This window comes from Parambassis ranga, chromosome 24, assembly GCF_900634625.1.
Source record: "Parambassis ranga chromosome 24, fParRan2.1, whole genome shotgun sequence".
Classification (NCBI taxonomy): domain Eukaryota; kingdom Metazoa; phylum Chordata; class Actinopteri; family Ambassidae; genus Parambassis; species Parambassis ranga.
The window spans coordinates 1,703,088-1,727,064 of NC_041043.1; the positions used below are offsets into that span (position 1 = coordinate 1,703,088).

The 23,977-nt window shown below is 41.9% G+C and overlaps 1 non-coding gene across 1 annotated transcript; it reads left to right on the top strand.

Annotated features, from left to right (window-relative positions):
• The first annotated feature begins 204 nt into the window (after positions 1 to 204).
• Positions 205 to 278, top strand: trnat-agu (transfer RNA threonine (anticodon AGU)). The gene has a single exon. It is a non-coding gene; the product is annotated as a tRNA-Thr (tRNA).
• Positions 279 to 23,977: the final 23,699 nt, after the last annotated feature.

The window sequence follows — 23,977 nt, forward strand, 5'->3', positions numbered from 1 at the left end:
TCTATTCATAAGGTTAAAGAAGCATATATGACATTAAGCTATTTTTTCATTGTGGACCATGTTGGTTTAGGTGTACATGCACTGTAAGCTGGTGTTAACGTTACATTTTTTTTTAAAGCTTTTCATCATAAATGAGTGTCTTAAACCATTCCTATTATGAATTTTATTTATTTTTTTAATCATTCAGTTATTCATTTTTTATCAGGTGCTGTGGCTTAGTTGGTCAAAGCGCCTCTCTAGTAAACAGGAGATCCTGGGTTTAAATCCCAGCAGTGCCTTTTTCAAGAATCCATTGGGATTAATAAAGTTTCATCTCATCTTCTTAGATAGATAGATAGATATTTACTTTATTAATCCCTACATACATAAAGTAGATCAAAGAAGATAAGAAGCATAAAAACACAGTTAATGTAACTAAGCAGTTTGAAATGCACCTGTGATGATGCTTTAGTCCGAGTTTATGAGCACAGCTCTGACACAGAGCAGATGAGTTATACAGTCTGATGGCGGATGGCAGGAATGAGTTCCTGTACCGTTCCTTAGAGCAGCGGGGCAGCAGGAGTCTGTTGCTGAAGCTGCTTCTCAGTCTGTCCACAGTGTTGTGGAGAGGGTGGGAGGCATTGTCCATGATTGACAGCAGTTTAGCCAGAACTATTTCCCTCTCCACCTCCTCCAGGTTGGCGAGCTTAAAGCCAACAACAGACCCTGCCTTTTTGATGGGCTTGTCCAGTCTTTTGGCGTTGTTTGCTTTAATGCCTGATCTCCAGCACACCACAGCAAAGAAGATGGTGCTTGCCCTGACAGACTGGTAGAACATGTGGAGCATCCTGCTGCAGACATTGAAGGAAGGAAGTACAGTCTGCTCATGCCCTTCTTGTACATAGCCTCAGTGTTTGTGGACCACTCCAGTTTATTGTCCAGTTGGACCCCCAGGAACTTGTAAAATGGGACTATGTCCACATCTTTCCCACTGATAGACTGGGGAGGGCGGGGGCTTACCCCTGCTTTAGTCCACCACCATCTCCTTTGTCTTGGCTACGTTCAGCTGCAGGTGATTCTCTCCACACCACCTGACAAAACACTCCACAAGACCTCTGTACTCATCCTCCCATCCGTTCTCCACACAACTAACTATGGCTGTGTCATCCGAGTACTTCTGAAGGTTACATGTCTCAGAGCAGTACTGGAAGTCAGCTGTGTAGGTGGTGAATAGAACGGGAGACAGCACAGTTCCTTGAGGAGCCCCAGTTTGGCTGGTCAGGGTGTCAGACACACAGCTCTGCAGTCTCACAAACTGTGGTCGGCCTGTCAGGTAGTCCTCAATCCATGAGACTAAGGGAGCATCCACCTGCATCTTCTTTAACTTAGTCCTCAACAGTCTCGGGTGGATGGTGTTGAAGGCAGAAGAGAAGTCAAAGAACATGACCTGCACTGTGGTGTTCAGTCTGTCCAGGGAGGAGTAAGCCTTCTGCAGCAGATATGTCACTGCATCATCTCTAATATGTGCTTTCTGGACAAAACTGTATATTAAAAAACACAGATGAGAGTTTAGATACAATACAGGATAACATACATGCTAATGGAACATATGGTTGCATTTCCTGACATACAGCACTACATTATGTTTATGATAATGGGACATGTGATCAATACATACTGTACATACAGCCGCAGAAGTCTGATTTAAGCAGTAGGTTGAGGATGGTGGAGGTGGTTCTGCAACACAGTGGACTTTCACATAGGACTCTGTGGTTCAAACCCCCCTTACACTGCAAGTTGTTTTATTTTTCAGTTTAATTTTGCCAGTGGTAAGTTTAATTATTGACTGCTAACTGAACTATGTAAAAGACTGCTTAGGCAATAAAAACATTATTCTAGTCCTGATCTAAATCTTGAAAAGGAAATCCATCTGGAAATGGAAATCCATCTGGATTAATCAGTACTAGCACGGGCTGTTAAAAACCAAACAGACAGACTAGTTGGGAAAACTCAGTGATGTGTTAACACTCATTCAAAGATCCTGCTCATTAGATTTCAGATCATCAGTCATCCAGAGACGTAAAGCATGAGCGATAATGCAGTTTCCACTTTGTTTTAAGGCTTTCTCCTTTAAGATCTGCTAACTTAATGATATTATTTCTGTCCAACTGGCAGCATTCAACATTATAATGCTTTTCTAACAGCAGCAGGTTTCAGTTAAACACATCAGTCAAAATGTCTGCACACCTGCAGTTATTTGTCTTTGCCACTTCATGTGACCGCATGTTACATAACCCCTCTGCTAAAAGGCTTTAATTAAAGGCGTTCTCTAAAGCCAGGCGTGGATATAAATTAACTGTTAAACTGGACTGGTCTTTGAAGGGCTGTTTATGCATCATTCATTTGATATTCATCATTCAAATATTGTTTTATGCAAATGATGAGGGGATCAGAGAGGCTGCTGGGAAGGTCTGAACGTTTCCCTGAATCAGTCAGGACACACACCAATGATCACAGTTTTATGATTTAAAATGAGAGGTAACTGTGAGCTGAGTCTGACTGTAATGTCCAGTTTGATAGGAGCTCCAAAAAATGACTATTATTGATCAGATGTTTCATATTTTGCTATAATTTCAGAAAAACTTATAGCTTAGAGTGAGTTACTGAAGTCAGACATCCGCATCCAGCAGAGACCTCATCTGCCTCCAAGATTCCTGCCTTGAAGATCAAATGTGGGTTTGATAATATTTTTTTTTGCATTTTTTGGCAAACTTGGTAATAAAATAAAGCCAAACAAGATCAATGTGTGTATTAACATGTGCGAGAAAGAGAAAAACAACATTGGATGAAAAGGGCTCGAAAAAGGTCATTCATTCTTCTCAGTACCTGTTTGCATAATCATAAACAACAAGAAGCTCACCACAACTGGCAGCTCGGAAAATCCTTGTCATTTGCATTGGAATGAAGGGAAAAAGAAATATTTAGTAACTCTCTGCAGCTGTGTATGGTTTTATTGAAGCTATTTGTTATTAACTTCTTGTCTTTTGTTTTTTCATATGAAAAGAAACAAGTGTTTTGTGGAAAACGTGATCATTTCAATTCTAATACCATGGAAGTCAAAGCCATGGCTTTGCAATGAGATTTTTAAGTAGCTGCTCTTTGATTCCCTCAGTATCACGAGCTTGTCCACAGATTGCCAGGCAACGTGAGGTAATCCTTTCAGGACCAGCCAGACAGTTTTGTCACTGGCTTGCTGTCCCCATCTTGCATCATCTTGCAGCTGAGCTTCTGTATATAAAATCTGCAGGCAGAGCTCTGTGTCTTAAAACCAAAGGCGCTGTAAAGGGCTGCGTAAATTCTCAATATTAAATTTCCAAGGATCAAAGTTTAACTGTCCAAATTCAAGGATGGCTCCCTGATGGAAATGAATAAATCGGCTGAGAGCTTGGTTTTCTTCCACTCGCTGTGCAGTCAGTGTGAACTGTGGATCGCAGCTCAGGTGTTCCAAAACAGGAAAGGAAATCTTTCCAAAACCAATTAAAGTGATCAGTTACAGTTAAATAACAGTGTCACCCAGTCAGGTCAGTGGTCTGGGGAAGTAGCTGTTTATTTAAATGGAGTAGGTTAAGTGATGCAGACTCACAGTGAGGTGAATATGAGAAGGTAAAAGGTGCTGCTAGAAGGAAATGGAAAATGGAGTAGGAAGATGGTGAAACACTTCAAAGAATGCCTCATTTCCACATTTATTTAATGCTGAATTAATGTTATCTTGGCTAATAAAGAGAAGCCAGGCGTGGAGGTACAGAGGATGGCGCATGGTGTGTGTGAGGACCTCATACAATGCCTCTCTCTTGTGTCGACCACTCAGCTAGCTATGGTCCAATACTCACTCCAATACCCCGTCACCCCCCCCCCCCTTTTACCACCAGATATGCTCTGCATATTTCATCTTTCCAGCTGATCTCCTCAGAGGGCCGCCTGGTGACCTTGTGGTGAAATATACCTTTCCTGCTCTGACAAACACAGCTAGATCCATCCAAGAATGATCATTATCCACCTGTGTGAGCACATGTGGCCCCTTGTCACAAGGTTGAGTCGGACCATTAGATAAGAAATCTCAATAACATATAACTGTTCAGAATATACAATAAAGCCACAGAGCGATGAGATTAAAACTTTCTTACAGGCTTAACATGCAGGGAGCTCAAATTTCTTATAATCAACAATCAAACAGAGGCAGCTCTGGTCCAACCTTTCTGCCCTCCACCAACCTTCTCTCTATCATCCTGCAGATATGTTTGAAATATCATCCCATCCCCATCTCTGCTATGCCAATCTTTCTCAATACATTCATTTCATCTAATATTCCCGACTCTGTGTAGTGAATGAAATGTTGGAGAAAGAACTTTTTCCAAAGTGGACAATTATCTTTTGATATTCTTGGAATCAGCATGCAGTAGCTGAGGAACATTCAGGTTGCAGCTATATTAAATCAGCCATACCAGTATAATTCTTTTGTTCTGATTAAACAAAGCTACTTATTTTTGGCTTTTTATTCAGACAGGGTTAATTTATGGTGCTGTGTCAACCTAAATCTGTTTTTATGTTATTTGCAGGTGTGCATACCTGACGCTAAGTTAACTTCCACCAAATCTTAGCTAACTTGCCACCTATTTTTTTTATCTGCAGATGGGGATTTTACCTGTTGCTTCTACTGACGGGCACACCCCAGCTTCTTGGTATTGGATATCTCTTGGCATGACATGTTTTTTTAGGCACAGGTGTTTCATGTTGCAGACTGCAGCATTATTGCCATGAGAAATGTAGAGGTGATGCACCAGGTTTAGGTGAATTCCCCACATGTGCTGGATCATGTGGTCCGGCCGCACCAGAGACATCCATCAGTGTCTATTAGAGAAGCAGCAGAGGGCCGTCATAGTGAGCATCTGTTGAGCTGTTATGTAACTTTTAATGATGCGTTTTTTTAGAGTTTGGCTTCTGACAGAGCAGTGCTGTGCAGAGGATGGAGGAGGAGGAGGAGGAGGAGGAGGAGGAGGAGGACCTGCCTGTCATACCTGCCCCCGTAGCCCTCTGTGACACTTCAAAAGACTCAGTACCAGTCAGGTTTGGACTCATGTACTCATTCAATGCGTTTTCCTTTTTTTAACTATTTCCAGCATGTAAATGGTTTTTCCAAACCAGCTCAGTTGGGTTAAGTTTAGGTAATTGTGGATGCCAGGTCAGGTCATGCAGCACTCCATCACTATGCCTTACAGTCAAACAGCTCTTATAGAACCTGCAGATTTAAGGAAAACATGATGGTCCCATGAGTCTGAATCCAGACGGGATGGTGTGTTGCAACCAGGATGTGGTTTCTCTATGGCTAAAAAGTCCAAAAATCTAAACACTGGGCCCACCATATGTCTTGTCACCAACAAGTCTCTCCCAGAGTAGTGTTTTCATGTAGCTTTATAACAGAAGACTACAGGAGTCCAGTTAAAGGGAAAACCCTTTAATGAGGCCAAACATTTCACTGCTACAGGGTTATCTGCTAATCGAGGACAGTCTCATTCACGCATCACAGACTGACTGATAACAGTGTGTGTGGCTGAAAACTGCATGTGCATTCTGTTATTTTTCCTGAAATGTGTTCAGCTCATTGTGTGACAATAAAACATATCTTGCTGCTGTGTAAAATGTAACATACAACTGTGCAGGAATGATACAAATTGGCTTTGGGGAGAGGAGTGTCACAGCAGTGTAGTGTGTGTGTGTGTGTGACTGTTTATGTTCCTGACAGAAGACAGATGAGGCGGCCTTACACCAGGCTGCTGTAAGCTGAAGAATGATGTTGAATGAGCTGACAGACAGAAGAGTCAGCTGCTCCTGAGCGGACACACTGATTTCACCCATCTACACCCTTCAAAAAACAGAGCGCTCTGCTGTGTTTTAGTATGTCCATGTGGCATGTGCACTGAACCCCTGCGTGAAGCTCTGAAAACAGACTCTGTTGGTGTTGGTGAGAAGAAAAACAAACATGACAGACCCAAACACTGGAGTGGATACAAAGAAGTAGCAGAGCAGGGAAAGCTGACATAGACTGAATGAATGAGACTTACTGTGTTACTCTGTTTGACAGACATCAACATCATAGAAGATTCATCACGTTTTTTGGAAATCTACAGTCAGACTGAGAAGGACGTGCGGAGCATAAACACAGTTCAAAAGGAGGAGTGGAGGATGTGCTGGGCTCCATACCGGCCCATCATCCCCAGAAAAATGTAGTATGAGGTCAATATTTCCAGGGCTTTGGACTTTGTATGTATCGGCCACCCACATATCATATATTGTTGTTTGGGATGGGACTCGTTACCATGGTACCCAGAAGTAATGTTTCGATGAAAAAAATGAGTTTTAAACCTCAAACTGTTTGTAAAGGCTAACCGTGAAAAAAGGAAATAGTGATGCTAGTGGTGTAGCAACAATGTCAAGGTGAAAGTCTGAAGGGTTAGCATCTCCACCCACCTGTCCGACCTCCTTATTACCTTCACAGCTATATGTGTCCACTGACTGAGATGACCAAAAAGAGAGGTAATAGAGGAGTTCTATATTTCTATATTTAAGACTGGCAGAAACTCCAAATGAATCATTATGTTGCTTATAAGGTGCTATGTTATGTCTATACAGTGGTGGACAAAGAAAATCAATGAGGTGAATTATAACTGTGTATCTGTAACTGGAAAGCCATTTTTTATATTAAATTCCTTCTCCTCTCTTTGTATCAACTGCCCCTCAGTACCTCAGGGTGAGGGTTCAGGAAACAGAGGCCGGCCTTCAGCCTGTCTCACTGAAGCCTTTGGCTGGGCCTTGGTGCTCTCCTTAGGAGCCCCCCCTGGCCCACTGCTCTCTTTTCCTCCTTTCCAAACGAAGTGGGTAAAGTCAACACATTTTCGGGGGGTGGGGGCTGTGACACAGGCCTGTGGTTGTCGGCAGGCAGAGGGGCGTTTGCCAAACAGTTTCAGGTTGTGAGTGAGCGACTGAACGAGCGTGTCTGTGCAGGCGGCAGTCAGGAGACACAGACGCTGCAATCATTTGCTACACCGCATCATCTGCTGCGATAATAAGACGCACAAATATTTGCAGCTGATTTTTGGCAAGTATCTGGTAAGCGTAAAGCAGGGGAACCTTATAAGCATATGTTTTATTTCAAATGTAGCATATCAGCTACAAGCTATAAGCAGGTAACATAATGATAACTTCCTTATCTCACTAAATTGTTCAGTCACTATTCATCACCATTTAGAGGCAGACTCACATGCATGGTGATCCAGAATTCACGGCAGCCTGTCACAGTGTGAAGGGGAGCATTATGGGGGTAAATGTTTTGGTTTGTGCCCTGGCACTGTACCGGTCAGTAAATACCACAGAGTGATACGAGCCACAGTAACGGTGCTCCTGACCCAAATCTGAAACAGAAGTCCTCACAAGTACAGAAAGTGATTCATATTCTGTTCACACCGTCTGCGGAACAGGATGTGGAGTGCTGGGTGGGAGCCACGCCACAACGACGTTATGATCCGCTCCGACCCAACTCGCATCAACTGACTCTTCTCATTCTGGCAGAGCAGGCAACACGCTTATTAAGTTTCAATCATTACAAAAAAATAAATAAATCCCCTTTGACCAGGGAACATACCGGGTCAGGCTGATACAGTGTGGTGAATTGTGGTCTCTGTGCTCCAGCCATTAATCAGCATGTCCCACCTCATGTATTATGGACATTCCTCTCAGCACAGACTCAGAAACATGATACACAGCACAGTTTATTAATCAAGCCTAACGACTGTCCCAGAATGACCCACTTAAAGAACATTATCTGATCTAAAGACTGTTTCATTCTGTCACATATTTCCATTGGATAAAATTCACAATGAGATAAAACTCAACTGATTAGTTGAAGACTCTCAGGTGTGGGTGGTCTGCTCTTGGACCAACATTGGGCTCATTTGGAGCCATTCTCTTTCCATCCAGAATGCATTGGATGGCCTTGTGTGTCTGACATGAACCATGAAGGTAGAAAGTACTGTCAAGTCCCCACCAAGATAGCTTCATGTCCTCACAAAATAAATGGCTTGGTTGATAATACATCATCCAGATATGACACAACAGAACATATGGACATTTTGTTATCACATCATGGGGCCGTGGATTGATGAACATCTCTAACAGCAATAAAAAGTTATGAAAAGTTGTTTCATTCAATTCAAGAAGTTAAGAAGGCCAATAAAGCTGTGAACCATGGACCATAGGCTACATCACATACCAAGCACAGGTTGCCTCACTAATGTGGAGTGACATTCATGTCCTTTTACTGTAGCACAGTTGCTAAGTTGTTTCTTTCTGGATTTGAGATGTAAAAATGTCAACACTTCACAAAGAGCATGAAGTTACCAGAAGTTGCTGGTCAGCAGCCTGTAAACACGTCCACAAATAGGGCCCTAATTACTAATTTAGTGCACTTAGTGAACAAATAGGAGGGGGGGGGGACCAAAAATATCTATCTCTGAATTCTTAGGACACACAGGTCTTAATGGGCCAGATGTCAGACCACAGGCAGGAGGCTTACTAACAAGAACATATAAATAATGATGCCCTTAGTTAATATGGTAATTACGGTCCATGTGATGGCGCTGGTATAAAATGCTAAATACTGTGATCATGCAGGCAGCAGTTTCCCATGTGTTAATTAGTTAATGTATGTGAGAGATTACATCCCGTTACCTGGTGTTATTAAGCACTCATTAACATCTGGTGAAACTCTAGTGATTTCACTGAGTGGAAGCTGCAGGTCAAATTCTTTAACTTGAACAGCTGCAGCTCTGTGGCCTGCGACATGTCAGACCTGAACTTCTCAATAAGCACACTTGCCTTGAGCGCACATCAAACAGAAAACTCCTCCTCCACCCTGGTTTGTCTGGAACTCGGCCTCAGCTGATGCTGGCATGTCACACTGCGAGCAGCTGCTGCTGTTTGACACTTACTCAGCTTGTTCTCAGGCACTTTGACCTTTCACAGACAGCGGCGAGGCCTTGCGCTAGCATACGTCATGATATACGCTGGAATGGCTACCTGCAGCTTACAGGAAGCTGCAAACGAAATCAAAAGGGCAATTGTGCTGCATGGCTGCTGTACAAAGCTGCCATTGATGCACAGGGTGCCAGACGTCACTGGCGCAGACGGCTGTTTGGCCTGAGCAGAAAGTAGAAAGTAAAAAGAGTGCTGTCTTCTCTAGCACACAATGGCTTTCTAACATTAAACCTTATTCTAGTAATTTCAGGTGTTAGAGTGAATATATGTATTCTTCTTAAGCAGCCATCCACAAAGACACTTTTATCATTATATTTCACTATCTGGCTGTGTCCTCTTTCATTTACATTAATGTGGAAAATCTGCCTGCACTGCATGACTATGTTCTCATTTCCCTACTGGAGACTGTGAAGGGATTTGCTCTACCGTCCAACAAGAATGGATATAAGTGATTATGATGACATAGTTAAAGTATTTTGGCAACTGGAGTGTTTTTGGCGCTTTCTCTGATCTGTTACTGAACTTGGAGCTGTGGTAGATCACGCTCCATCCTTCCTATGCCTTGTTTAATCTGTGAAGTAAATGTGAGCTCTTAGAACTGCAGCTCAGAACGAGGACCAGGCTAACCAGTTATGGCGACACACGTGGGTTGGGTTAGTCAGCCATGGCAGTGAAAATATTGCAGAAATTAAAAAGTATCTTATGGGAACCTGCTGCATTTATTCCTTGCTGCATCTGCAGACACGGAACATGTGACATTAAGTAGAGGTTCTGGCCATCATTAGGTTAATGCTTGCTATCCAAGGTTACACAAAGAACCACAGTGCTTACTAAGTAAAATGCACATTGCCTCACTTGCAGCCATTTGCTGTGTTTGCCCACATGAGTCAGGCTTAGGTGCTCGCCTTTGTCACTAGCTTGTGACACAATTGGTCTTCAAAGTATTTAAGAGGATTTAAGATGACTCTTATTTTGAAGGAAACCAAATCTGAAGATACCTGAAAAATTACAGGAAGTCTACATCAGAGCTTGACATGGGTTAGGGTTAGGTAACCCATGGCCTAACTAGAGGTCAGTTAAACCCAGAGGTAGAAGCTTCAACAATAGCTTCTTCATCAGCTTTAACAGACATCTAGACATTCTGGCTTTTTTCAGCTCTCAAACAGACCTGTTGGTTCTCATGTGGGGGCTGATTACATTTCAAATAAACTCCATTTGTTATTATTTTTGCTGCAAATCTGGATATTTAGAAAAAAACAGACAAAGAGCTTGCAGCCATGGCATAAAGTCTGAGGTGAAATTAATTTGTAGTGAGACAACTTTTTCATCTCATACCAAACACTGTTTCACCAAACGGGGCTGGGCTGTTTCAGGTTAGTGTGAGGCTTTCTAGAAATATCACAAGCATCTGTATCCACTGTAAAAACAACACCACTTTCTTTGACTTGAAATAACCTCCTATTGACCAAAATATGCTGTTTCATGCAGGAAAGCTAATCTTTACACACAAAGAACATAAAGAATGACTTCATGTGGTACAGGTATTTGAGGTTTATTGGTAGGCAAAGAAAATAAACCACCTCAGACAGGTTTTCATCAAATCACATGTGTATTAAAGGATTTTTACCAGCTGGAGCCTAAAATATACCTTCTAAACCCTCAACATTGAGTTCCTGAATGTGTTTCATTGGCTAACAAAGGAGGCAATGTTGTTAAGGTTCACAGAAACACTTCTTCAACTTGTTAATCTCCGAAATAACAGCTCACATCAACAACGTCTATTTGTGTAAAAGTAAGGCATGTGTGCACAATGATTATTTAGGCTGAATAAAGAATGTAAGTCAGCGCTGCATTAGAAAAAGGACAACATCAGCCTTCATGCAGTCAACTACTACCCCAGGTCATCAACCAAGAAGGTCCATGCACCATTAGAGTGTGGTGGATGACCTGAAATGCTGAACACCATCACCACACAGGAGACCACTGTCAACATACAGTGTGACCAAAAGTAAAAAGTTGTTAGATGTAAAGATGAAAAGGCTAACCTTACAATGTACTAGATCTGCAGCTTATGATTGTTTACATACTGATTGATTACCCATGATTGTTCATTCTAAAAAACCAGTAGAATATGTCCCGGAAATGTTCCTGATTTCACCAGTTGCTGCAGCTTTGGAGCATATAATAAGGATTTATATGACAAAATGTGTATGTTTGTCAGTCCTTTGTTTCAACACAGCACAAATCTCAAAAAGAAATGATCTTCCCAGTCTTCCCCACATACCTTTGTTTATGTTATGCATTATTCCCTGATCATAGTATGCACAGTTCCCTTCAGAGTTTGGTTAAAAATTCACCAAAGCCTGGGCGCATGATTCAACATGTTGGTATTTGATATTTTCCCCCCTCAGTTTTGTCTTGAAATGTTTTATGGTGCATCTGGTGTTCTTAGGAATCATTCCCAAGACATAAATTCTCTTAGAATTTCAAAAATACAGAGCATCCAATTACTGCTAAAGCTGTTTGATTCTGGATATAACATAATTATATGCAGCTCAAGTCAAGGAGCTTGATGATGTCTGAATTAATGATGTCCTATCTTCTTCCAGTGCAGAGAAATCCATGAAAGTTCACACATGTATGAGACAGCATACAGATTTGAATACAGCTGAGCTGAAGACACTTCCCAGTGCTAGTCACAGTAACCGGCCTCAGCCACAGACTCTGCATCTGGATCCCAAAATCAGTTGCCTCAGGTTGAACCACATGCTTGTGCATAAATGACAATGATCTGCTTTGACGTCTACAACTCTTTGTTTTAATCGTTGCGTGTGTTGGACAAACAAATAGAAAGAGCATTTGTGGTTGTGCTCACATGCAGAGGACAATTTGTGGAAGACCGGAGTGGCTGTCGCTGCTTCTGGCACTAATATTTACATTTGTTTTGCTACAGTAATTATAGCTTTTCCAGTAAATGTTATGGAGAAAACACCAATCTGCGTGCCCATCGTTTCCTCTGGGACTTGAACTGTTAAATGACACATCTATACTGAGGCAAAATAACCTCCAGCAACCTCAGCTTCACACAAAGTCTGTGGTGGGGAAGTCAGATGGAGGTGGTCTGTCTCTTTGCAGCATGAGAGGAGAACATGAGGATAGAACCAAGGAGTAAAAACAGAAAGCCTGCACTTAGACTGCAGGGCCTCCAGTAGGGTACAGTATCAGTCTGTTCATGTATCACAAAGATACCACTATGCAGACTGTAAGGTCTTGGAGTCCTGGGAATTACGCAGCCAGACAGCAGACATGGCTTGAACCCACTGATCCAGACAGAGGAAGGATCCAACCACCGTGCAGAGTTTACCAGTAACACGGAGATCAGTGCGGAACTTCAGGTGGTTCTTTCATCCTGGAATGTGTTGAATCTGATCACTAACACAATGTTTTTGAATGGAAATGGACATATTGAGTAGTAGCAGTAGCAGGAAACTGATAATGACCCTATCTGACATTTTCATAGAAATTGTAGCCTTTATTGCTCATTACATAATAGTAGATCCAGCACTTTTTTTTTTCAACTTTCAGCGTCTGCTGGTTGAATTATCTGCCCCAAGAAAGATGTTCAACACAGCTACAGAAAAGAGTGAATTGAGCAGACATAAGCGATAAGTGATGCTGCATCATCCAGACACTGGGTGACTCTTCACTTCTTTTTGTGTCGACAGCAATGCACTTTGGTGCAATCGTGCAAAGATACTGAACTTTTGGTTTTACACTTTTGCACAAACTTGAAATCGATTCTACATTTTACATTCAAACCATGTCCAGTATATACCCCAGAATGTCTTTTAGTGTTCCAGCAGCAACAAACAAGCAGAATGATGATTTATAATAATGAGCAGTCAGGAAGCTCATCAACAGAAAACAATGGACATCATTGTACTGTGGCCAATGGTTGCAAAGTGCAATCCTACTAATAAAGAACTTAAAGGACCACTTTTTTCATGATCAGCAGATTTTTCACAACCCTCTCAGAGCATCCTCATAATATTATCGTGGGTGTGGGTGCAGGACTATACGGACTAAAGGCCACATGCACCTCATAGGTTTATTCTGATCTTCCGCTGGATCAATCAAATTCCAGCATTCCAGTGGGAGCTGTTTCCCCCTACACTTTGCAGGAATCCCTGCCCGGGCCCTGAAGGAGGCGGCCCACCTCTCAGGAATGTCCTGGGACGTCTTATCTGATGGGCCCTGGGTCGGTAGTCCTCATGCATGGTAAACTGACCTAAGTTGGCCCTGGCCTAAGGGACATTTTGTGCTGCTGAAGGCCCCTGAAAACTCAGTAACTACAAGACCTGGGGCCCCCAGCAAAGTCTGATTGCTATCTAAGGGTCTCAACAACATTACGACTGACACAGTGGATCCCCACCTGTGTGTTGTCATGTAACTAAGAACCACTTTGTATTTTCTGGGCTGCAGCTATGATTATTTTAAATTAATATCCCGAAATGTCCAATAATATCAAAGCATTTAGCATCTTTTAGTTTTGTTATAATTGACACAGATTTTATGTCTCAATTTTGTGTCAATTTAAATCAATTAATGTGATGTACTGTAGGGCTGTGCTGCTTTGGGCTTCCTTCCAAAGGATCTACTTATTATTATTATTGCTAATTGTACACAGACAGTGTTATGAGAGGTTTGAGTTGGTTTTTGTTGCTGTTTTTCTTTTAATTCTGTTGTTATGGGGAAAGGGGAAAGCTGACATTTGTATCAGAGGGTGGTAGAGACCAAAGTAGAGGAAGAAGTGTGAATGCTGGACACACACATATGTGGTCACTCTGATCCTTTTGGTAGCTGCATAAGCAATAATAAGATACCCCTCTGACCTCTGCTAGGAGCTTTAAAAGAGAAAGAGAAAGGGCTGAACCTAGTTTTCTTTCGATCTGGTGAAAATAGATGTAAAACAAAAACATGGCTAAATTTACATTGACGTTTTACATTTATATATGCCATTCCCACAACTGGAAGCAGAACAGAGATGAGAGTGGATCCAACTGAACCGCAGAAAGCAGTGCAGCCAAAGGCTTGTGACAAAAATACCAAAAAAACCCTGCTGGAAGCATTTGTGACTTGAACCCGTTGGATATGATGTGGAAATTATTTTGGCAAAGATAAATCCTTTTTCCATTTCTGACTTTACTTTCACTCCTGTCATTTAATTATGTAACTTATGAAAGCTGGTCCTGTAAAAAGAAACACCCGGTGCAGTGGGTGCCAAAACAAATCTACACTGAGTGGCCCAGGCAGGTAAATGCCATCGAAATGCACTTCCTTTTAATTTAACACAAGAAAACATATGAGCGAGGAAGGGGTGGATTAGCATGATTTAAAAAACAAAATATCTAAGGTTTTAGACAAAACAAGTACAGGGATGATTATCTTGGTGTGGATTTTTGGGGGCCCAGGTAAGAGCCATTCCTCTCATGCCAGGATATGATGAAGCGTTTGCTTGAAAGACTAGCCGAGGGGCCGGGAAGGTGCACCGAGTGCTGAACTCTCACTCACAAAGGCACCATTCTACAGGAGCTGAGGGAGGAACAGCAACACCCAAGGAAAGTATGACACTGGATGTCCAGGTAAACATTTCCAAGGCAGCTAAGTTTACAATTGCATGTAGACCACTGTGCACTCTTCCTTGCCTCTCCTCTTCATCCCTAATGCCTTAAAGCATGCTCTAAATGGAGGAGATTTGAGTGCCGGGTGTTGGTATATGGTGGTTTATTTTCCCTCTGTGTAAAAACATTCCAGGCCAGGGTGAAGGCAGGCGATAGATTGGGAATGAGGGAGAATTAAAGGGATTGTGAGGGTGTGTGAGAGACAAAAAAGAGTGAATGTGCAGTTAGTGGTATAGTGGTATATAATATATAGTGGTATATAAGGGGTTGCAGAGGGGGGAGAGAGCATGGACACGGGGCAGAGAGCCAGGATGGGCCGACCGCGAGTGCTCCCTTCACAAACAGACAGCCGTGTGTTCAACAGGAACTGCAGCGGGGGCCCCCTTGCTCATGAAAGCTGCTTCATAAATTGGTAAAACTAGAAGGCCGGCCGCTTTCCCCCACGGCGGTTATTTTCTCATCCCGATACCTTAAAGATGAAACAGGCCGAGGGCAAACATGACGCACACAGACATCTCTTTATGAGGCTGATGCACACCTGCAGAGGAGGCTTACTGTCCATCAGGGGAAGTAGGTGGAGGAGACTGGGATCAACATCCCTCCACACTGGACCTGTATTCCTCCTCACTGCAGGTAACAGGGGCACCTACTGTACATTCAGGGCCAGGTGCTGCAGTTCATAAGGTGAAGTCACCGGTCACCAAACCCTCCATCCAATAGAAGCTCAGCTGCTCTGACTAGGTCCAGCAGGCTTGGCGAGCACAGATTTTCCCACTTATTGGAGCACCGGAAAGTATAGCACCATAGACAGAGGACTGAATAATATTATTTTTATTTATAAATGGTTTGAAAGCAGAAAGTCTCAAGAAAACAATAGTGTGTGTGTATCGTAGTCCATAGAGGCCCATACATGTCCAATTCATTCACCCAAGAAATTCAGTTTACTTTCACTTTCTGACAATGATGAGGAAAAGATCATAGTTTGGGTCAAAGCAGGACCATGCTAAAATATACGCTTTACAACATGTAAATTGGGCATTGTAATTCCATTAGTACTCCACCACCCTTATTTAGCTAGCTTCTCTGTAGCTCTCTAGCTAGCTTATTTTCTCTGTAAGGCTAGGCTGCATCCCTTCAAAAACCTGGCCCCAAACTACAATAAAGAACACTACTTGTAACTTCTTTATAAATCAACACACTGACGCTTGATTAGAAAACAAGTGACTGCTTTTTATGAGTCACTACATCATGTTTTCTTCCCAATAAAACATTAGTTGCTGACACATTTTCATTCTTTCTCTTATTTGCTGGATCAACTGGTTACCAAGCATATCTCAAGGCTTGTGTTCATGGTGATGGGACCTAAAGTATGTCTTTCAGACTGAGAGAAAGTAGAACACTCTTCCTGTCTGCCAGAGAGTCGTTCATCACTGGAGGTGACTAATCTCCCTCCTCTCCCCAAACGAGCCTCCAGAGGTCGATGCATCTTCATCGGAGCAGCTTCAAAAAGTGATTCTGAAGTGATTTTGATTTGTTTCATGTGGCAGCGATCCTCTCCCGTTAAGTCATCTTATTCAGAGCTGTAAATCCTTCTCACTTTGAAGATTAAGAGAATATAACCCAAATACAAACATATTTCACAAATAGTTGGTCTCATTTTAAACTCTTACTGCTCTTTCTACACAGACGTGTGATGACACTGATTTGACTCACAGTAATGGATTATTTGCAGAAGAATACATTTCATAGTCCCATAGCTCAAAATGACTGTAAATTAATGCTGGTTTGATCAATATCAGGAGTAAGTACTTCAGCAGGTTGTAATAGTTCTGGCTTTTAAGATGGATTTTCCAGTCTGCATTGAAACAAAAAAAACCTTCAACCCATGTAGAGGTAAAGACTGTGCTCTGTCCAGGCTCCACTTTTAACAGAGATTGAGAAACATGCTAAATCTGTCAGGAAATACATTTTAGTCTTCATGTTAAATAATTTAAACACAGCTAAATTTACATCATAGGCTTTGCACTGGTTCTCAAGGTTGGTGTTGTATGATGTGGTAGCATTACAGCTGTCACAATGGACCATAGAGCTCTATTGTTGCACAGACTGTCTATTATTCCACAGCCAAATGGGTCTCTGACAGATGTGCTTATTATCAATCATCCACCTGAGTGGATTATCTTAAATTGAAATGAATTTGTCACAAACAAAATATTCACCCATAATGAAGCTGCATGTTTACATCCATGTCTGACAAGTTGACCTTTGGGATAAAAAATATCATTGATCATTTTACCCTGTTTATGTCAGGATTGTCTAGGAACAGTAGACTCAGAAGCAGAACAAGATTCAGTTAGCAACAAAAATCCAAAGTTTATTACAAGGGGTTAGATACACTGAAAGGTAGTCCAACCAGGTGAAGGTACAAAGGGGCAAGGCAAAAATCAGGAAAGTATTATTTGTCCAAAAACCAAATAAGCAACACCTCAGGCAAGAGTACAAAAGGGGCGAGACTAAAATCCAGAAAAACGGGCAAGGTCATCAACTAGAAACTCGTAACTCGCGAAGGCTGGAAAAAACACACAAGACAATCTGACAAGGAGCAGGAGGAGAGGAAGACACATAGGCATAGCTACCATTATATCAGAGGCCATTTTAAAATGGCTCGTTTGGACCTCCCCACATTTACTGAGTAGAAAACACCAAACGCTGTTTCGATTAGAGAGAATTAGAGAATAACCTCACCGCTGAAATCCACTCCATGTTTTCCTGGTTACCACAGTGCTGCAATATCGTTACTATAGTAACGGAGCTAACAAAGCCAGTGGCTTTCTTCTGGCAATTATAAAACACCACAAAGAGAACCATCAGTGCTGGTCGAAGCTGGAGGAGGTAACGTCAGTGTCATCCCACAAAGTCCAGCTCATGCTAAAGCCTTGCTGTTTTGTTACATGGCCCCAGGTGACTTTAGGTTGATGTTAAATCAACTTAGAAAAGTTGGGAGGTACTGTTTACTTCAGTTACACTAGACGGTATTATTTGTGTGGTGACATGTTTGCCTTTTCTGCAAACATGTCATGGGAGGCCCCACACACAATGGACATGGGGAGATTCCTAACAAAGACACGGAGAGTTAGAGTTGTTTTCGGCATTAACCCATATTATAAGGAGGCCAGCTCCTGTTAGCCTGATAGCGTTAGCCTTGCCTAGCCAGTGCACAGCCACCTGCTTGTATTCTTAACAGCAAGAATAAAATAAATGGACCGTCAGGACACAGTGGTGCATAAACACATTCACAAGGTTTGTTGTGAATTCAGCAGTTTTATAAGCAAATAGAAATAAAGACATGCATTTTTTTGTAAGTTAGTATTTTTAGTGTTTCAGTATCATCTGCATTAAACAATTTGGTTCATGGTCCAACAACTTTTTGAAACTCACTTCAACTCAAATCAACTTTGAGGTTGATACTGAGAGTAAGTCAGAGGCAGAGGCCATCATGTAGGGCCAGTGGAGGAAGTTCTATTGCTGAGGTGAGTGATGATGGGAAAACTCTATCAGGTGGACATGAGGGAGATTTGCAAGTTTTTTGTCTCTGTAAATGAGAGAAGCAGATATAGAGGCTTTGTATAATCTGTTAGTGTAGTAGCACCAGTATGGTTGACATAACTGTTGTTTCACTTGGAATTAGTTTCTGTATGTCGCTGTGTTTTAAAATCAATGTGTTTTTGTTGAATCTGTCTCTAAAATAGTCATTAAGTGTAACCTGTTAAAATTCGCAGGAAATCGCAACTGCTTCATATTATATTTCATAATATACTAATGTACTTTTTTCACCACCCACCCACAGAAGGTGCCCCCCCCACATTTTCCTACGCCACTGGGAAGACACCTGAAACAAGAGGGGAATTAGTACTTCAAAATAAAACATGATGCAACAGATGAAACAGAACAGAAACAGATGCACTTGCAAAATAAGAAAACCAGACTCGGGGCATTCCTGTCTATTTTCAAGATATTTTGGCTACGTTCAGACTGCAAGTCTTAATGCTCAATTCAGATTTTTTTGGTGAAATCCGATTTTTTGGTGTTTACAAAATAATATGCGACTGTTACCACTCTCCTGTGTGAACGGACTGCAGCCCTGAAGTGACCCACATACGCAGAAGAGGACACTTCACACAATGTGTGCTTGTGTTGCTTTGTTTAAGTTAATGTCTGATCGCAGCCAATATAGACTATAATATAGTTCATAATATTAAGAACGCTGAGAAGGAAGAGAGCAGTAGCTGCAACATCTGTACATAGATGTGTGGGTGCGGAGTGGTGGGGTAGTGATGTGACTGCTTTTAGCAACACTGACTTTATTTATGATTTCAGAATGACGAGAACCTTCGAATACATCTGTAAGCACCTTTCACAGCAAGAGAGTCGGCATCTCCCTCATTTGTGAGCAAGCGCGCTGGAGTTGGGCTGTACTTCCTGGCAACAGGTGCTTGTTGCTAACAACACCACTTGTCACCAATGCAAATGTTGTTGGATATATGCCGCATAGCCATTCAGACTGAGGTCGCATTGCAAAAAATCGGATACATATCTGATTCATGACCACATATGAAAGTGGCCTGAGTCGGATACAAAAACATCGGAACTGAGCTGACAGACAGTCATGAAAATATCAGATACAGGTCACATATGGGCAAAAAAATTGTCTTTGGGTCACTTTAGCCTGCAGTCTGAACGTAGCCTTTGTCAACATGTACCCAAGCTCACAATAGAAGAACTGCCCCAGATGTGACAACAATATTGGTTATTATGGTAACATTAGGTTAGGTTAGGTTAATGCGCATTGATTTCATGTTGATCATTCAAACTTCATCCAGTAGTGGTGACACAGAGCATATCCTGTCTAATATAATAATAATAAAAGTCATTTCAACACAAATGGCCTTTTTCCTGACAGAGGCTGACCTTTTAGGCTATTAGAAGATAAATGTCATGCAAATATGATGCCCAAGATTAGACCATTAAAATTGACCAGTGACGGTCATAGCCAGGTCTCACAGTCACTCTCAGTGACTCTTTCATAGCTGTGGTGACAGTGTTTAATGTTGTACAGTAATGCTTGGACCACAGCACTGCTGAATATTAATATATAGCAGACTTCATTATAAATCCCTGCTTTCTGTCAGTAAGATCTTCATTAGGGAAACCTCTCCATGCAGAGCTTAATCCATTAAATGGATTAAATGGCTGCCACTATATTGGCTGATCCGATGAATAATCAAGTGTAGCCTACAGGTAAAAGGGGTTTAAACAAACTGCTCACAAAAACATAAGAAGCACACACTACATAATGGTGAACGTGTCACAACATGTGACTTGCTATTTTTCAGCCCACAGGGTCAAATGGTTTTATCGCTCACCATCATAATATCGTCATCTTTTATCGATTTTCCTGACAGGAAAAATACTTAAGTCAATAGCTTCAGCATGCCGCAGCTGTGAACACACACCACATCACTTATCTGCAAGCAGACCACTGCTTTCACAGGAATTAATGCAAAATAGTAGGTAAAAAAATAACTGCTGTCCTTGAAAGGAAAGGCACCTATAGGAGGCAGAGGACTGCGGCAGGCTTTTAGAGTATCCAGGGATGATAACAGGAGGAGACAGGAGAAGTAATACATCTTGTTGAAAGAATCTGTTTGTTCCAGGGGTCTTGTAAACCGCATCTCAACCGCACAAACAGTGAACTCTGTGAGGCCATCGCATCAGGCAGCAGGTCAAACCTCACATATCCATATGGATATTCAATTTATCTGCAGCTTTCCCAGACACCAAGGAAGACCTCCCACCACCTTCTATAGACTCTACCTTCAGGGTCCATCTTCTGACCCAGTTCTATGGAAGCCAAAGTTTGGAAATATGGCTAAGTTAACACAGAGGGGTTTTCAGACCCGAGCCGAAGGTCTGGACCTACACTGCATGTCTCTGGCTGCTGGCGGGTTGTTCAGGAACTGCTGCTGGATGTGGGCGTAAGGTTGATGCTGTGAAGCCAAAGAAACCTGAACACAGGGAGGTTGTGTTCAGGTTGGTTAGATGTAACAGAGGAGCAGCACACTCACTGTACCTGGAGAGGGAAGCAGTGCTGATGTATCATAACAAGAGTGTGAAAGATTTATTAGGTGTAGAGAAACCCTCTAAAGTCAAACATGCTTGGCGTGGCTGAGGCTGATTCCAAATCTCTCTGTCTACCATTTTCCCCTCAGTTTTAATTTCATGTCCCGCTGACATCGATTTTTTCACTCAAGTGACAGCACATGGTCCTGTAAACACGATGAAGGACAAAGGTGAAACCATCCATTTGTGCAGAAGCTACAGAGATGTGTACCTATGCTGTATGCAGTTTTACCTATGCTGTATACATATGCCTACAATAACACTGTTGAAGACAACTACAATACATGGATGATATGTGCCAGACACGAGATTTGAAGACGAGTGGCCTGGTCCCACCTCTCTGTGCACCCTGTCTTCATGTTCCATCCACTCTCGACAACCTCTCGTTCATTAAAGTCTTTGTGTCTCTATGTTGTCCATAAGCCTGTGCAGGTCCTCAAAAGCCTGCTGAAGACTTTTATGTTTGTAATATTGTGTGTGCCTACCACTTGAAGAAAAACAAGGGTGTACCAGAATTTTTAGGCTCCATTTACAACATCACCATCCTAATAAGAAGACTCTTTCAATTGCATGGCCAAACATTTCACAAGAATCATTACACTCTCTGGTCTTTGTATGATACAAAAAGGCTAAAGAGACAGCGTCATGTTAGTGTTAACTGCAGGTTGTTCAGCGAGAGGAGCAGCATCATATATAAACAGGAATCTTCAGTTTCAACAGGTTGAAACTGTACATTTGTATCTAATGATGCTAATGTAGCATCACAGGTAGCTTCCTGGCACTGGCATGAACTAGGATTAACCTTCAAATATTGAATTAGTTACTTGTAGATTAGTGATTAGTAAACCATTGTATACATGATACACTGCAGTGTCCAGACCACATGGAGTGTGCTTCATTCATTATTTTCAGATTAGTGTTGTAAATGTAGCCCATAGCTGGGGGGGCTTCTCGTGTCTGCTCTTATTAGACTTGGAGTATAAAAGAAATGTTTACTGTAAGACTGACAGTGTTTCAACTGAAAGTAATGTGCACTGATTGCTGGCAGCTGGCCCTCTCATGTGGAGGATAATCCACTCAGTTTGTATAAAATATATTCTCAGGCATTACTTTTCAATAACTGCACGGCTTTCTGTGTGTTTAATAACCCCCCCCCCCCGAGGGCCACATAAAAACAGGCTTTTTATATCCATTTTTTGTTAACTTTTTATTTCACTGAAGTAATTTGAATTTAATTAGTGCACACATATATGTATATAAGATTTAGGTCTCCGTGTCTGTGAGATGTTTTTCAGGAGTAACCTTATTAACACACTATCATCTCTGTCCTGCAGGTAAATCTGCTCTCAGATTCGCAGGCCTCTCTCTTCACTGCCTGGGGGGTGGAGGGGGTGGAGATGTTTTGCTACCCTTCAGCAACTTATTTAAGTCAACATCTATTTCCAGTCAAGAATCCCAAACAGGCTTTCACATTTTACAATGATGGTTCTGTCTTTATCAACAGGATGTACTAAACACAAAAAAGCCACATTTCAGACTGACTGAATCTCACTCAGGTGGTTGGATGGTAAACTGTAGGTGAGTGAGTCAGCGGTGTAGATACATACATCAGGCACTCACTGTAAAGCTCCATTCATTCATGGCTTACTGTAAATATGAGTGATTTATGTCAGTGGTCCTGGAACATTTTTAGAAAATCTGTCGGCCTGCGATTAAAGGAAGCCATTGACTACTCTTCAGCTGAAATAAATATTAGTAATAACTATTCATATAATAAAATGACATGCTTGAAGGAAATTACAAAAAACAACTCTGTCTGTTGGTCGGATATTTACTGAAAACACCTGACTGGTCCACTTGATATTGACCCAGTCAGGCACGTAAGGACGTATTTATCATAAAACAGAATTAGCCTGCAGAGCTTCATTTTCATGACACTAGATTCTATTTATGTATTCATACATAGTCTGATATTCTAGTGACAAAATAATTAATGAAGCAAACAATTGTGCAATTCTTACAAATTGCGATCTAAGTAGTTAAACCAAAGGCTATCTGCTGTCTGCAGCTTCTTTCACACATGTGCTTCCATTACTCAACTGAACTGGACAGTTGTATCCAACTGTCCATTCCACTGGACATGAACTGGTCCCTATCCTACCAGCTCACTGTATGGCCAGGTTAGTGCAATCTGTGAATTCAGAGTGAGCCAAAGGGCTTGTTGCTAATGTTTCTGCCTCTGAACAGAGTTTTCAGAGTTATGTTTTCTCTAAGTCTGTGTGAACAGAGCAAACTCTCTCATATCCTATCCTGTTGATCATCTCAGACATATCTTGCGAAACCATGGAAAGTCCAACACTGAGGCTGGAAACTAGTTCTTTACATAATTTAGACTTCATGAGATCCAGCTGAAAATCCAAACAATACAACTGTCTTAGTGTCAGAGCTGCAGTCAGTGTAAGACAGTCCACTGTAAGACACTGAAACTGACAGAGTGATGGTGTTTATGAGTTTGTGACGCCTGCTGTTCTCACAAGGGCTCTGCTGTCACACAGTCATACAGAGGATGACACACCACGACCCCATTAGCCCGTTAAAGTCCTGGTCAGGTGTAGGATCCCTTACCCCTCCCTCATCTTCTGCAGTCAGATCACTGTGGCAATAAATATGCTCAGACTCAGTGTACTATTGGTGTAACTCATGCTGCATTATCTGATCTGCTCTTATGACTAAGCAGAAGCAACACAGGGCCCTGCTGGAAGGAGACGGGGAAAGAAGACAGCAAGGAGATGGCAAATCCTTCATGTGAACTGAGCATAGAAAGGAAGGCTGGGAATGTTTATTTCAACATCTGGAGTCTATTCATCAATTTCTTATTGATGGTAATTATTGCTGTGGGAGGAATGGTGGATAACTTCAATAGCATGCAGCTAGAGTGACACAACTAAGCTCTCTTTCACCAGTTACACTCACTAAAACACTCACAAGTGTTTTAGTGTGAGAACAGTCTGGTTGTCCTGAAGGCCTTTTTTTCTTTTGGAGATCATCCA